This window comes from Pipistrellus hanaki (assembly GCF_964339955.1).
Source record: "Pipistrellus hanaki genome assembly, chromosome: 15".
In the NCBI taxonomy this organism is placed as follows: Eukaryota; Metazoa; Chordata; class Mammalia; order Chiroptera; family Vespertilionidae; genus Pipistrellus; species Pipistrellus hanaki.
In genome coordinates this window covers 8,345,424-8,357,789 of record NC_140517.1, presented here as the reverse complement: position 1 = coordinate 8,357,789, position 12,366 = coordinate 8,345,424, and positions in this window count along the sequence as shown.

The window sequence follows — 12,366 nt, the reverse complement described above, 5'->3', positions numbered from 1 at the left end:
TCAAGGTGCCAATTAGTAAAAAGAAGTTTGCACTTAGTGGGGATATTTATTATTTTCTCTATATCTAGGCTTTATATATGTTACTAACTCACCAAATGACTCTGTGAGGTAGATGCCATAGCAATCTCCTTTTTACAGATGAAATCACATAATTAAAAAAGAGTGAATTAAGGATTTGAACCTCGATTGTGTGATAAGAAACGGTCACCCTAATCATACTTCCATCTATGAAATAATCTGTAATTAAACCTTTAATTTTCCTGCTCCTGCCATTTGTTAGAGCCATACAACAGTCACATATCATGCCTTCACCGGATCACATTTTTTAGAAAGAACGAAACAATTCTGTCTTTTCGGGTTTTTTTTCAAGCTGACCACATAAAGACCTACTTAGAATTCTATCAAGAAAAAGAAGGTCTTAGGCATAAAACATGCATTCTCATTCTTCATATTGATAAAAACGGTTGTTTTGCTTGTTCTTTTCTGTCACCAGATCTGCCCATTAATTTTTTCCTAAAGCTCTTAGCATCAGCGGGTAACCTTAAATGAATGACATTTTCAAGTGCTATATATTCTAGGCCTCGGGATCAGATGTTGCCATTTTCAGAGACAGCTGTAGCTCCACTCACAAAAGGCCAAGTATCTTATAAAAGAAGGAGTCGCAGTGAAGTAAGCTGCTCAAAGCCATCTGCCCGATACTTTTCAGGTGCAATAGGAACAGGCCCTATCCAGACACCTGTCTGGGTTGCGTGCTGCTTATGTGCCGGTCCTCCTCTAAAAATCATTTTGCTTCCATTCCTTTAGTGAGCATTTCCTGGCCATCAGATAAATGTGTTGAGAACCGGGCTTATAAGCATAATGTGACAGTTTGCTCTTTGACCACAGGACGTTTACACTCCTACGGCAGAGCTTAAATTTTACCCAATTTGTTCATTCCAGAAACTTCTCTTTGTGCTCTAATTGCACAAAAGTTAGTATTAGATTTTTTTTGTTGTTGTTGTTGTTGTTGATTTTTCTCTTCTGTCTCTTCCATTAGTTCCGTATCGATGGGAGCACCTGTTCTAATTGTTCAGCTTAATCTTCCCATCACATCTTAAGCACAGGGTTCTGCACCATTTCTTGATCCTATTCTGTGCCCCTCAGTGGTAGGTGGGAGCAGGCTGTGAGGTTTATTTCCAGTGTTCAACTGTTCCACATGTGCACAACATCACACACACACACACACACACACACACACACACACACACACAGATGGTAGTGTGTGTGTGTGTGTGTGTGTGTGTGTGTGTGTGTGTGATGTTGATAGCTTCATCCTCTTTATAAACACAAGAGGATGAAGCTATTTTTTTTATTATCAGGGCATAACTTTGGGTTTTATCTGAAGATGTTGGGGAGATGCTTTAGAAACACAGAAACAGAAAAAATATGCATTTTCCTTATTAACCCTATGTTCCTTGATAATATTATCTCACTATCTTATGTCCTATGAACTTGAATATCAAATAATGTTGCAATGAGGAAAGTTGTTCTTACCACTTGTACTTGCAAAGAGACAACATACTGAGTGGCAGGTTTCCGGGTCTGGAGCAGTCAATCACATAATAAAGTCAATAGTAACTCTTCTGTCCTGATGGACTTGTCATAATTAGAGACCCATTTCCTCAGACCCTTTTCCCTGTGTGCATGGAAAGCATGCATGGGATGACATTGGCCATTGTGCAGCAATGTCAGTGGAGGGGATGTGTCCACCAAGGGTTCATGTACAGGGATGAAGTCAAGTCCTACTACAGGCCACAGTCTTATGGCCATTTGATTGGAATTAGTTCAGGTTGTATCAGCAGAGAAATCCTTCTGGGAGCAAGAATGATTATTCTATGTTCCATGCTGATCTTCCACGTGAATTTCTAAATATTATTAGAAAAGAACCATGTACTGGGATTCAATGTAAATATGCATGAAATAACTGCAAGTATAAGTTCAGCAAGTATAAGTCTTACACTACCCCTTTACCATGGAGCTAAAGGGGTAGTGTAAGAGGCAGATGATGATAGATAAGTAAACCAGAAGACTATGACATTTACTGTGAACAGAAGAACTAAGGGACTAATCGAAATCACAGAAGATCTACTATAGATGGGGTGATATGGGGTGGGAAGAACATGTAAACTGATACATCATTGGTGAGATTAAGTTGAATAATATCACACCAAGCTGAGAGTAAAGTGTGTGCAAAGGTCATATGGTAAGAAAGAAAGATTGTGACCTGCCCTTAGAAGTGCAAGGAGGTGAGTGTATATATGTTTAGTGAGCAAGTCAGTGGATGCGTGTGATGTGAGGTCAGAGAGCCTAAATTTTTTCTAGTCATCATTTCTTTAGGGTCATACCTTTGAATCAGATGAAGATCTTGTTCCTACTCTAGATCCATTTCAAGTTTATTAGCCTTTCCTGTCACCCAGTATGTGGTTTGAAATATTTTCCCAGATAACAATGAGGTACTTCCAGAACTTTAAGAGGGTTTTAAAAATCGGGCTTCCTTATTCATGATGGGAGAAGCAAGATGCAGTATATACATTATTTTGGAGAAGATGTCCAGGCATCCTCAGGACCATTATACACCTAATTTTCTTACTAATATAGTAGAACCCTGAATTTTCATAGGATTTATATGTTTTTCACTAGACAGACCATGTCTTTCTAAGCCCTTCAATGCGCTATCCATTTCTTGCTCTCTGGTTTGATTAGCGTGACATGATCAATATATTGGTTTAGTATTTTGCAGGATGCTTCTTTCACATATGTGGCCTCCTTTTAAATAAGTTCCATGTATAAAATTTGACTCAGCTTTGGAAACTGGACAAAGAATCATGCTTCTTATTGGAGCAACTGTGCTCTTATTTTTGATCCTCCATTCCTTGACTATTTTTGTTTTGTTTGTTTGGTCAAGTTTTCTTTTGCTTATATAGACATGGTAACTACCATGAATGTTGCTCCTAGGTACACCGTGTTCTGTCACTCTTGTCCTTGACTCACTGTCAATCACCTAAGCTCCTCTAGATGCCACATCAACCTTGCTTCTCATTACAGTTATTGAGGCTGGGCTTTTTCTGGTTCCCTACCCTCCTATCCATTGTTACCATGGAACCAGTTCTGCAATCGGGTTTCTTACTATGTCTGGGCCTACAGAGGGTAAATGCTTAGTGATGATTTGCTTTGTTGAATGGTGTGTCCTTCAAGCCCCAATTAGAGCCTTTCTTTGTTTCCAAAAAATAAAAGTCACTCAATATTTAATGATTGTTAGTTTGTATTTATATACATCTTAAAAACATACTTCCACATGCATGCACACATGCACACGTGCACACACACACACACACACACACACACATTCACAAGCAGAAGCCCTCCTCCCTTGCCTATATAGTCTAGGAAGATTCTACTTAATTATGTTAAGCCCTGTAGAAAGTGATCATTACACATTTTAAGAACTGGCATTGAAATACATGTTTATGATAATATAGAAATGGATATCTGGGAATTGGTAGCCTTATATGAATATAATATAATATTTGATAGATAGATGATCTAGATAGAGTTGTAATGCTAAGTATGAGGAGAAAATAGCAGATAAAGTTGGAAGATGGATTGGAGCCATATTGGATTTTACCCAGTAAGTGGCAGGAGCCCTTGGAAGGTTTTAAGCAGTGAGGAGATGCAGTTGATTTGTACTCCAGAATAAAGTAGGATGGAGGGAGGGAGTGGCAGGTATTCTAACTGAGCAATAATAAGAGTTTGGAACACTGCTCCCATTCCAGGAATTATTACTCACTGGTAAGTGAGGCACAGTGTACAGATAAGGTTCAGAGTGTTAGAAAGGTCTCAGCCACCACTAGATCCCATTCAAGAACTTAGAAATCTGAAGGTGGGCAGGCAGCTGGTGTCCAGAAGGAGAATCCTTGTGGAGCTTCATTTCACAGGGACTTCGTGATCATGACAGGATGGGTGTGGCAAGAGCACACCTGCAAAGCTAATGGTGCAGGTGAAGAATTTCAGGGGGTGGTTTCCCATATACTGTGTTTCCCCGAAAATAAGACATCCTCCGAAAATAAGACCTAGCACATGGAAAGATAAGACATCCTCTGAAAATAAGACCTAGCACAACTTTGGGAGAAAAAATTAATATAAGACACTGTCTTATTTTCGGGGAAACAGGGTACTTATCCCCACTTCTAAGGCGCTGTCCACTACATGGACATGGTGGACACCAGCACTTCCCATGAAGGCATGGGGCTTGGCTCCTAAAAATTGAGCAGGCTAATCTAGGAAATAACTGCAAATTCATAAATAAGTGCTGATGTTATGTAGATCGATATGCTCATTCCAGACACTTGAGGATATGTAATATTTTTTTGGGAAGGGGGGGTGATTTTTTAAGAACAGTTTCAGCTGCTTGATTTAATGATCTGGTTTTTGAGTTTAAAATGAAGAACAGCTTCAGAGACCCATTTCCCTTTCAAGAGAAAGATTAAATAATCTTAAAGTTGTTTGCTGTGCAGTTTATGTTTGCATTTTTTATCTAATCAGCCAAACAAATATAATTAATTCAGACAGTCGCCTCTGTGGTTTTGGTGCCTGGTAGGAGCTATATCATTACAAATGCAAATGCATTTCTCAAATAATGAGAATGTCATTATCACCCCTGATTCACTTATGTGGCCACATAGGAAACTGAAATACCATCTACTAGGGAAGTTACTTTTATAAACTGTGCAGAGAGCATTATGTCCTTTGCCTGAGCAGGACATATCTAGCTGTGGCTTGATCTAGCATCCCTATATCCCTGTGGGACTTGCGGATGGGGGTATATTGTAGACAGGGTGCTGGCCCTGGAGTTTTCCCTGAGCTGTAGATTTTATTCTCCTTTGGCTATGAGTCCTTGAGACACATTCTTGAACATCTCTGAGTGTTAGTTCTTCGGTGGTTGCACAGACACTGGTTATTTCTGCCCTGCTCTCCTCAAAGGGCAATTACAAGGATCCAGTAAAATGATAGCAGTATGTCAGGTGATTGTGACTCATTACCTGTGTGCTTATGCATGTGTGTGTGCTTGTCTGTGATCTCTCACTTTGGACTTGGTTCACTTCTCACCAGCAGATTTTCTGCTGTCCTCGCAGCAAAGATTCGTGTCTTTCTCCATTTCTTTTTTTTCATAGCTTCTAAGCTCTGCCCAATTTTTCTCTTTGGAATCCCCTTCTGGATACTTTTTTGCTGCTGTTTTTTCTCCATGTGATTTGGATTTAGCTTGCTTCTGGGACCCCCCCCCCCAACTTGCTTGTGTGACAGTCACTTGCCCGTGATCATAAGCCTCTACAAATCACCTCCCTTCTTCCTTCAGGGTCAAATGGAAATCAATACTGTCACCACCTCTCCAGTTCTAGTCACTCATCATTCCGGAATCTGCCCTCGTGTCTTTGTAAAAAATTGTTCTGTAGTCAGAAACCTATGGTGTGTGTCATCCTAGCTCATCTGTCCTCTGCATGCAATACAGATGACCAGTTCCCACCTGCAGAAAGCTATAAGTAAAAAGTCTTTGTAGTAAACACTGGTATAAACAGCATTGTTTTAAGCAGGCAGCATATAATTTAGGACACTAGGTGGGATTAAAAATAAATGTCATTATACTTTTATCTCAATATTTAAAACAATTTACTGATGAACTTTATAGTTGCTATATTCTCATATTGTTTTTATATTTCACTTGAAACATCTAAGAGGCTTTAGAATAAGAATTTCAATGTGAAAAAATTAAGATATTTCTAAAATACTTTTTTTTTGTTTCAAATGCAATGTTGGGGATAGTGGGGAGAGGCCTATATAACTTCCAACTGCAAAATAAACTCTTATTTAGTAAGAAGGAACACTAAAAACTACTGAGAGGTTAATGTAAATTAATAAATTATACTTTAGAATTAGAGAAACCTCTATTTGGTTTCTCACTTTTCTATTTCAAAGCTCAAAAACTTTGAGTGAGTTACATAATCTTTCTAAGCTTCATTTCTGTTTTCTATTAAGGGAAAATGATTATCGTTATCATGCATTAATATGAAAATTCAATCAGAGAATGCTTAACTAGTCTTTAGTATAGCTCAGTAGAGAAGGCTAACATTTATGAAATTATACTTTAAAAAATAAGAATAATATAGCAACTATTGAAGCTCTCTCGATGGTTAGGTGGATTATACCTCCGATGATCTGAACAGTGGACACTGCTCCCTTAGGCAACATATTTTTAAATATCTCATCTGTTGTTTTTTTTTGAAGAAATATATGCCACAAAAAGACTTTTTAAAAAATATATTTTATTGATTTTTTACAGAGAGGAGAAGAGAGGGACAGAGAGCTAGAAACGTCCATGAGAGAGAAACATTGACCAGCTGTCTCTTGCAAACCCCTTACTGGGGATGTGTCCGCAACCAATGTTCATGCCCTTGACCGGAATAGAACCTGGAACCTTTCAGTCCGCAGACCGATGCTGTCCCACTGAGCCAAACCAGTTTCAGCCACAAAAAGACTTTTAACAAATAAAACAGAACCTTTATATTTCACATAAATATGTGCATTGCTATTTGGCATTCTCGTGACTAAGAGTAGGTTCAGTTTTTAAAAGCTACTTTGTCATATATAACAGACAAGAACTTTTCCTCAGAAAATCAAATAATAGCATTTGGTGTATTTTATTTCTGTCTGGTTCTGCTACAAGAAGCACAATTCAAAGGAAGTGTGCTCTAGATGGCCATATCAGCATAGAACTGAGAGGGAGCACACAAGAAACAAAGAGACAAGTTAGAAGGTGCTTTCAGGAGATGCAGAAATAGCTGAAGAGGTCCATGGCACCCACCGGCAGCCATCAGGATGAAGAGTTGAGGGCAGGTTTGCAAAGGCTGATGAAGGTGGACTCAGAGTAATTTGTTCAACTATTTATTTTCTGTCTGCGGTTGGAACAACATGAATGGGTAAATGGTGGATAAATGGGTAAATGGTGGTTTGATTAAACACAGGGGATCCAGGAGGAAGCCTACACGTGGGAGAAAGATTACAAATAAATCCTGGATCGGGTTATTTTAAAGTTCCTGATTGACCTTGATTGAATATCGGGGAGAATTATTTCAATAGCTCTAGAACTAAGGAGAAGGAACTGATGTAGAATAAAATGTTAATGATTAGACTATGTACTGTATAATCATATGTGTTCTGTATATTGATACTTTGGTTTAGAGCTTTACCTTAATGTATATACAGTGTGTTCTAATACAGATGCTCAACTTTCAAATCTGTCCACTAGATTAGACCTTACACTTTATGAAGTAGGCGTAGGACTTCTTAAAATATATCCAGAATAGCAGAGGAGAGTGAAGAGATGCTTGAGGGAGTTTGGGAGAATAAACTAAATTTGTAGACAAAACATCGAAATCTCTATCATATTAAAATTATGTAAGACATACATTTGTCATCATAACATAAAAAGTGATTTAAATTACTGCCAGAAGTATTTAAGTCCATAACTGTTTTTCAATTAAAATTAACATAGAAATATATGCTATATTTTTAAAAGTCATGGACATAGGTCAGAAAACTTTTTTGAGTACCACTAGGTCATAGAAGGACTAGAGTCTTGCTGGTTCCACTTTGTCACATGCACATATTTTGAAAATAACACAAAATGCATGCACTGGATACTCACCCGCACATACCACCCTATTTTGATGAAATGATTATTCCTACATATCCTTTTCTAGGATTCATGTTACTATACATTTCAATATACTGTTCCTACCATTTGAATTTTTGGATTTAGAATTTTTCTCATATAAAATCGCATGGTAACTTTTATTTTCCTTGATGTCAAGCCATTCTGTTGATTTGTGGTTAGATACTTTTTCAATCATTTGCCTTATGTTGGACATTTAATTTGTCTTTTGTCTTTCACACCCATGAGCAAAACTGGAATTTAGACTTTATCAAACCAGTGCCAGGCTAAATGCAACCTAGATATTTATGAATCTGCTATGTATTGTAATGTACTGAGCTCTCACAATGAAGCCCTAAGCAAGGGTTTCTGAATCATGGTAGTAAAGAAAAATATAAGCTTTGGGAGAGTTTCCCCAATATTAATGATAATGAAAGACAGGAAGGGGCTTGTTTTCCCTAGCCAAGCAGCAGCCAAGCAGATTGTGTGGGTGGGCTAGTGCAATAACTGCTAGATATACTGAAAAACAGTATTACAACAAAATGAACTTCTGCTTATAAGTACTACCTACATGCGCTCAGCAGTGGATTGGTTAATGTACACTTTTTCTTTTTTTTGTACTTGGGAAAATGTTAACTGCACACATATTATCTGGGAACTGCCTTTCTACCCAGATATAGTTGCATATATTTTATCTCTTTATCGAATCACCGAGTTCACAGCTCTGGAGACAAAGAAGGACTTTTTAAAACATATATACTTTTTATTGATTTCAGGGAGGAAGGGAGAGGGAGAGAGATAGAAACATCAATGATGAGAATCATTGACTTGCTGTCTCCTACACACCCACCACTGGGGATCAAGCCTACAACCCCAGCATGTGCTCTGAGCATGAATCCATCCGTGACCTCTGGTTCATAGGTCCACACTTAACCCCTGACCCAGGCAGGCTGGGCAGGAGTTTGTTTTTTAAAGCTGTGATGTACTAAGTGTCGATTCTGTACTAGTGAGGTCTTATACACAGAAACTCATTATGGGAAAATTACCATCATGCTGCAATTAGAACAATAATACCTCACCCAAGTTCACATCCGGAGTATTAGCCAAAGAATTGGAAAACAGGCCCATGAACCAAACCCAGGCTTGGCCAAGTACATCTATAAACATGAGCATCTTGATGAAATCAAATTAAGAGAACACTCTACTTATATGAATATTTGAGATATCTTTACTGAAGCTTTTAACGTTTACTGGAATCTGTGAAGGACTAATTAGTGCGAAGTGTAAGTGCAGCCCTTTAAGAGAGTAAGCTTGATCCCATTACCATGTCAAGTGGGCTAGACTAGAAGCACTCCCCTGAGAGGCGAGCTCACTATCTGATTAGTCCTCTCCTATATGCATATGTTTACTTGCGGGGAGCTTGGAGGCAGATCAGGAAGAGGCGATGCATAATTAGGCTCATGACTCCCAAATTGCTGTTTCTGGGAGGCCCTTCCTGATGAGCGTTCCCCCTCTCTGCTTCCCTGTTTGTCTTTTGTCATCTGAGCAGTCGGGCACACTAAGCCCACTTTGGTACTTTGCTCCAAGGATGGCATGTGAAGTGAGATGTTTCCATTCCTTTCAAGAACGCTGCTTCCTCAAGAAATGCATAAATATTCACCCTGTTAGATGACAAGCTAGGGTGGACTCCTGCCTCCCCTTCTTCACCTCCCATAGCAGTACCACACTAGATATTAATCAGAAGCAAGAAGCTTAAATATTCCATAACCTTATGAAATGTTTAAGAAATGCAGTAGCCTGGCTGGCATGGCTCAGTGGTTGAGCTTTGGACTATGAACCTGGAGGTCATGGTTCGATTACAGGTCAGGGCACATGCCAAGGTTGTGGGCTTGATCCCTAGTGTGGGGCATGTAAGAACCAGCCAATCAAGGATTCTTTCTCATCATAGATGTTTATTTTTTTAATTCTTGATTTTTAGAGAGAGAGAGGAAGTGAGAGGGATAGAGATAGAAACATCGATGAGAGAAAAACATCACCCATCAGCTGCTTCCTGCATGTCCCCTGGAGATCAAGCCCACAACCCAGTCATGTACCCAACCAGAATCAAACAAGTGACCTCTTGGTTAAGGGACTGATGCTCAACCACTGAGCCACAAGGGCCAAGCACATCATTGATGTCTGTATCGCTCTCCCTCTTCCTCTGAAATCAATAAAAACATACTTAAAAAATGGGAAATATATTAAGGACACAAAGAACACTCTCAGTGTGCGTATGAGTGTTTCTAGTAGAGAGTTGCCCAGAGGACAGGTGTGCAAGATGAGTCCCAATGTGACTGAGCAATGACACAGTAGTTGCAGACATTACATTAGGATATCAGGTATTCATCCCAGAGCCGTTATGGAACCCAGCTGAGAGAAAGAGTTGTTAACAGTATGTGAAGGCAAGCATTTTACCTATGAACTTTTCTCATCCCAGAAAATTGAGAACATAGATGAGAAAAATGACTAGTGAAACATAACAATGCAGGGATGTTTCCTTGGGGTAGCAATCCTTGGTGAGAGAGGAAAGCAAATGTGAATTGGTTGACCTTTGGGCTGAGCTGCAGCATCAAATTCAAAAGAAGGGACTTAGACACTTAATGACAAGATGGAGAATAACTCCCAGGTAATATAAGCAACTGGGGGAAATAGGTTTCTGAAGACTATAAAAATATAAAATATTTTCTACGAGTTTATAGTACAATGCATACATACATAGAATTTATATGGGCCCAATTATAAGATAAATCAATGAGAGATGAATCAAATAGATGGGGAGATATGTCATGTTCACGGATGGTTCACCTTAATAAAAAGTTTCAGTTTATCCAACGTAAACTATAAATGCTATTCTGGTAAAAAGTACTAGCACACATTTTTCAGACAGCTTGAATACATTGATTCTGAATTTTATGTAAAAGAAAATACATTAATAAATGGGTAAGACAAACTTAGAAAATAATATTTTGTAGGAATATACAGTGCTGGATAGTCTCCACTGATGTCCTAAGATTGATGCCTCACCCTCCCCCATCTTTTTTTTTTTTTTTTTTTTTTTTGCCTTGGGATGCTAAACTGGATGGAACAAACCAACCAGACTTCCTGGTTATCTGGCTGCTTCTTCTTTGTCCATGAGAAGCATGATAGACAGACCTCCTTTCTCTATATGGAAGACCCAATCGTCTTGTTTACAGCTCTGGCTAATAGAGCTAAGTGAACTCTCTAACTGGTTCCATAGTATGACTGAGTTCCTGTACTATAAGGTTTTTCTCATCTTGTTATGGTTTTTCTGTCTTCTTTGCTACAATACTCTCCTTAAGGTACCCTTATATTTTATTAATCTGTTTCTCAGAACACATTAATCAATTAATACAATTTTTAAACCCACAGGATACAACCTGTTTACTCAACTGTAGCACATAGTTTGTATTTGCAATCATCTTATTTCCACAAAAAAAGGTTTATAGATTTTAATCTAAATAAAGTTTATTATTTAAACATGAAGCCCGTAGTTGGGGGAAATGCTGTGTGTTTGGTTTTTTTAATGTAATAATCAAACAGTGAAATGTAAGAAAGTTCTATTTCAAAAATAGATGAAAACATTACTATTTGTAGTTATTGTTTAATGGAGACACAATCCAATCTCAAGACAATTTTTAAAATCCCAAAGAAAATAATGCAATTGTTCTGAAAGCAATCAGCCATCTTTAATACTTTGATATTTAATAAAGGTGGCTTTATCTCTGCAAGCACAATTTGATAACCAATATTGTATTTGGATAAACAAAAAAATCACTCAGAACAATGCTCTAAGATTTAATTTGAATATAGAACTTTTTATATCTTCCCTACAACAAAAGAAAACTATATATAATATTTTTAAAATTGCTTCATTTCCCTCCAATCTCATTAATCGAATACCCAGAGAATATAAAACACATTTGGAGAAATGAAAGTATATATTTTGTAAGTATTCTTAAATCAAAAATTGTCAAGTCATGGGGAATATATTTTGAGAAATGTGAAGTATTTTTAAAAATTCAAAATACTTCAATATTACCTAGTTAGTATTTCAGAAATAATGTCTGAAATTTAAAAATTCAAAGCATAGAAATGAATTGTGCCTTGATAGCATATAAGATATAAAATAGTAAAGTATTATGTATATAAATGGAATAATGTCAAGTATTATGTTTCTGATTTATTAATTTTTAAAAGTAAGCTATTTACTTCCCAGGCATATTCCATTTGCTGATTAAACTTCTTGAGAAGTTTTTTTTTTTAATATTAAGGATTACCTGTAGAGAATATTTCACATGGTGAAAGCAGACACATTTAATTTGGGGCCATCTGGAGAGTATTATAGAGGTAGAAACCTAATACAGTCTAAACACACTTTCATATTTGTACTGAATTTCTTAATAAAATAACACACAGAGGCTCAACTTAGGGAAAATGCTCAATATATAACAAACTAAGTCACATCATGTTTTATTTCTCATACATTGATAAGTTCAATGTAGGGCTTACTAGGAATAAACATATTTTGAGTTAAGACAACACCAAAGAAATACGAGAGCCCT